Genomic DNA, 5,056 nt, shown 5'->3' on the forward strand with positions numbered 1-5,056 from the left:
CCTGCATGTATGAAAAATGTACTCATGTTGTAAGATGCCTGTGGAGGTCAGAAGAGGGTGCTAGATATCCTGGAACTGGAGTTACAGATGGTTCTTAGCCGCCATGTGGGTGCTTGGGATGAAATCCGGGTTCTCTGTAAGATCAGCCAGTGCACTTAACCAGTAAACCATCTCTCTAGCCCCTCCTATGGTTTTTAAATTGTGTGTACGTGGGTGAGGGGTATGTGCATGTGAGTGCAGATACACTCAGATGAGCTGGAATTACAGGCAGTTGTAAGCCACCTGAAGAGAGTGCTAGGGACCAAATTTGAGTCCTCTGGAAGAGCAGTACCTACTCTCAACAGCTGAGCACCATTCTTCTATCTTTTTTTCACATTTTGGGATTTTTAATTTTCCACATTAATTTTTCATTTTTACACAAGAAAATACTTCATGTATCTATGTAGGTGAACAGGTACAGAATTGTCCAGTGCAAACAAAGGCTTCAGACCTGTGCATACAGCACTATCACATGATTGTCTGTCTCTGGCATCACATCTCCATGTGCCTGCCACACCCCCACATCCTGCCTGGGACCACAGGGTAGGAGCTTCTCTGGGGACTCATGGGGTGCAGCTAGGCTTCAGAGGTGTCCTCCCCCTTAGTAGTGGATAACATTCTGATAATACTAGACCATGTCATAGGTCCTGCTCGTATTACTGAAAAAGCAGCTCTGATGACCTTCATGATGAAATTTGCAGCCTCTTGCGCCATCATGTTAGGACTGAACCTGTGTTTCAAAAGCTTGATTGTCTGGCCACAGAAACATGAAAGGCCCATATTTAACCTGAGAGTGACCAGAGAGACAATTGCATCCATGTAGCCTTGGACACATCTCCATGCACCACTTGAAGGCTGTGGCTTCCATCTTCCCATAAACATAAACATCTCATCTGTCACCTTGATGTCTGGCTCCAGCCAAGGTTACCACCCTGTGAACTTTCTTTTTTTTTTAAACCAGTGGCATTTAATAATGTCATTCTGCTTTTATCAAAGTTGGCGATATTCATCCAAAGAGAACAGCCCTCTGACTGTGGGGGTCAGCAGGAGATCTGGGATCCTGTCTTAAGCAGTCTTTCCTATCTTAGCACTCTGCGGGGTAACTGGGTTTTTTTTAAATAAAAAATTTATTGAGAATTTCATACATGCATATAAGGTGTTTTGATCAAATCCCTGCCTACTCCCTCCCCTACAACTCCTCCCATATCTCACCATCACTTTTTTATGATAATTTCATGCACTCATTCTTCTTTATTTAATTTTACGGGGATTTTGGTTACTCTAACATTCCTCCCCTCTAAAGAAGTAAGCCTAAAATCTTTTAAGGATTAGATACAAGCTCCCAAATACTTTCTGCATTTTTGGCCTTTGGAACAGAGTATGTTGCTAAGAGGCCCAAGGACATTTGGACTTTTAGCCAGGAAACTCGCAAATATTCTTGGGGGTCTTTTTACCTTGTCTAGCCAGTTCTTACCTCCTATTCTTGTCACGCCATCCTCTGAAGAGATTACCCAAATTGCCAATAGGGAATTGGGGCACAAACTACTCTGGCTTCTTCCATGTTGAAAAAGGACACAGGGTGAGGCAAGTGGAGGACCCCTTCAGTGGGTTTATCTAAAAGACTCCCAAATTGCATAACTCTTATCTCTAAGGGGAAAAGAAAGACCTTGGATCGTGAAGAGGAGCTCTGAAGGAGAAGTAAAGGCAAGAGTAATTAGCATTACAAGTTCTAGACAGGGAACTAGAAAAAAGTCAGAACATGGCAATTTTCAAATGTTCATATGAAAGTCCGTTGTAATCTCTTGACAAGGGCTTCCAAAAGCATCCCTCTATTGGGTTCCTCCTCATTTTTCTTTTGTCTTCCAAGGCTGGACTCTAGCGTGATGGACTCAGGATTTGCTTTCAGGTATTTTGATAGCTGTTGGAGTGGTTAGAATTAGTGTCAGTTCCCTCTCAAAACTTCTAGACAGGGGAAGAAAACAAATATATCCATCATTTTAGAAGAACAGCTGGTTGTCTCCCTTATCTGCAGGTGGGCACCACAGTATTGGAGACCAAGATTTGAAGTCTTACATCTGAGCAGCACTTTCTGGTTAGAACAAAATTAACAATGAGAAATAATTGTCTAAATAACTTTTTATATGGACTTAAGCCTAATGTCTGAGACATGTAATCCCTTGAACTCTTAAAGAAATATACTGATGACTTAACTCTGTGATTATACTTTCCTTTTGGGTGTTTAAGACAGCTGGCCCAAATAAATAAATTTATTTTTACACTTAAGATCATTTGAAGATCTGTTCCTCAGGGGTCACACAGGCTTGGGAGGAGCTCCTGGCTCCTTTCTTTTACCAGTTCCATCTATGAGAAGATAAATCAAAGGTCCTGCTCGAACATGTCTGGCTTCACCTGGAAGGATGAATGAGATGTTTCCTTTGAGTTGACCCTCCTCTTTGTAGACTGGACCCTGGTTCAAGTCTATCTTGTGGGGTCTCCATGGCCTCCCTGAACAAGAGGACAGGTGACTCACCACAGTTACAGGACATTTTGAGAAATGTTTCATAGCCCTCTGGAACTTGGTCAACCTTGGAGGGCAAGTGGCAAAAACTGTCCTTTAATCCCTCTGACCACATTAGTATAGGCCTCAAAGTATGGCTATTAAACATCCGATAAGCTTAGTTCCACCAGTCTTGTACTTTTAATTATCATGTGCTATGTAGATACGGCTTGGGTAAAAAACCAAATATTCTCATATAAACCTTCACTAGAAATATATTTTGTTCCTTAAACTAGTTGACTAAACTATGACCATAGAAATTTCAAGATTATGTGTATATTATTTTTGTCTCATCCTTTAAATATCATAACAAACCTACACAGACCTTCATCACTTGCTTAGGCTTTTTCATCTTTTCTATTTTGAAAAATACCTCCATTCCCATATCCTTTTAACATCTTTTACATTCTCATCTTCTTTTTTTAAAAAATAATTATGAGACATAATAGCATTAACGAATTTTCCACTTGTTTTGAGACTTCTTTTCCCGGGGATGCTAAGCAATGCTTATTCCCATTTAAGGTTCTACTGACAAGGCAAGTTTGATTAAAGTTTTACAGGGGAACCAATGAATTTATTGAGGTTACTCACCGAGAAAACTAATCGTGCCCCAAATCCAGGAGGCCATGTGTGATTAGGGCCAAATTACATACAGTTGGCTGGAAAGAGTGGCTGGATAATCCAGTGAGGGTCTAATGACCCTGCTTGGCCCTCCTTTAATGAATGAGCACAACTGTCAACAAGCCCAGTTCTGATAATATTTAGCGATCAGGCTCAGCTGAAGTCATGATGATGGTAGTTATTTCATGCAGAAGGGACTGCTGTATAGCATCATCTTATTAAAAGGACCTGGAATTTAAAAGGATTTGGTGCTAAGATCTACATACAAGGGAGAACATACGCTGTTTGTTTTTCTGAGTCTGTTACTTCACTAGGTATAACAGTTTCTAGATCTATCCATTTACCTGAAAATTTCATTATTTCATCATTTTTACTGCTGAATAGAACTCCATTGTGTAAATATACCACATTTTTGTTAACCACTCGTCAGTTGAGGGGCACTTAGGTTGCTTCCATTTCTTAGCTATTGTAAAAAGAACAGCAACAAACATGGATGTACAAGTGTCTCTACAATAGGATGAGTCCTCTGGGTATATGTCAAGGAGTGGTATAATCGGGCCATATGGTAGGTTCATTTTTAGTATCTTAAGAGTTCTCCACACTGTTTTCCACAGAGGCTGCACAAGTTTGCAATCCCACCAGCAGTGAATGGGTGTTCCTCTTTTCCACATTCTCACCAGCATTTGGTATCATTTGTTCTCTTGATCCTAACCAGTCTGATTGGGATAAGGGAGTACCTTAGGGTGGTTTTAATTTTTCATTTCCCCAATTACTAATGATGTTGAATGCTTTTCGAGGTGTTTCTTAATCATCTTTATTTCTTCCTTTGAGAACTCTCTGTTTAGATCTTTCACCCATCTTTTAATTGGGTCATTTTGTTTCTCAAGTGTTTGTTTTTGAGTTCTTTATATATTCTGGATGGTAAACCTCCGTCAGATGTGTCACTGGTGAAGATTTTTTCCCATTCTGTGGGTTTTCTTTTCACTTTTTTGATTGTTTCTTTTGCTGTACAGAAGCTTTTTAGTTTAATGAGGTCCTACTTGTTGATTTCTGACCTTAATTCCTGAGCAACTGCTGTCTGATTTAGAAAATCCTTTCCTACACCTATATCTTGTAAGTTACCGCTAATATTTTCTTTTAATAGTTTCAGGGTTTCCAGTTTCACATTGAGGTCTTTGATCCATTTGGAGTTGACTTTTGTGCAAGGCAAAAGATAAGGATCTAGTTTCATTCTTCTACAGGTAGAGATCCAGTTTTGCCAGCACCATTCATTGAAGATGCTGTCTTTCCTCCATTGTGTGTTCTTGGCATCTGTGTGAAATATCAGGCGGCTGAAATTGCATGTACTTGGGTTTGGATCTTCAATGATGGTCCATTGATCTATGTATCTATTTTTGTGCCAGTACCATCCTGTTTATATGACTATAGCTCTGTAGTATACATTGAGATCTGGTATAGTAATGCCCCCAGCATTGCTCTTTATGCTCAGGGTTGCTCTGGATATCCGGGGTCTTTTGTGCTTCCATGTGAATTTAAGGATGGTTGTTTTTTTCTAATTCTGTGAAGTATGTCATGGGGATTTTGATTGGGATTGCATTGAATCTATATATTGCTTTTGGTAGGATGGTCATTTTCACAATATTAAGTCTTCCAATCCATGAGCATGGGAGGTCTTTCCATGTTCTGATGTCTTCCTCAGTTTCTTTCTTTAAAGATTTAAAGTTTTCATTGTAGAAATCTTTGATGTTTTTGATCAGGTTTATTCCAAGATATTTTATATATTTTTTGAGGCTATTGTGAATGGGAGGGTTTCTCTGTACTTTCTCCAACTGCTTGTTA

At 39.7% G+C, this 5,056-nt stretch overlaps 1 pseudogene; it reads right to left on the reverse strand.

Moving 5' to 3' along the window:
* Positions 1-640: 640 nt before the first annotated feature.
* LOC103746932 overlaps positions 641-5,056 on the reverse strand; it is a 78,332-nt pseudogene continuing 73,916 nt past the window's right edge.

The sequence above is a fragment of the Nannospalax galili genome, unplaced genomic scaffold, assembly GCF_000622305.1.
Source record: "Nannospalax galili isolate Female #2095 unplaced genomic scaffold, S.galili_v1.0 scaffold84, whole genome shotgun sequence".
NCBI lineage: Eukaryota > Metazoa > Chordata > Mammalia > Rodentia > Spalacidae > Nannospalax > Nannospalax galili.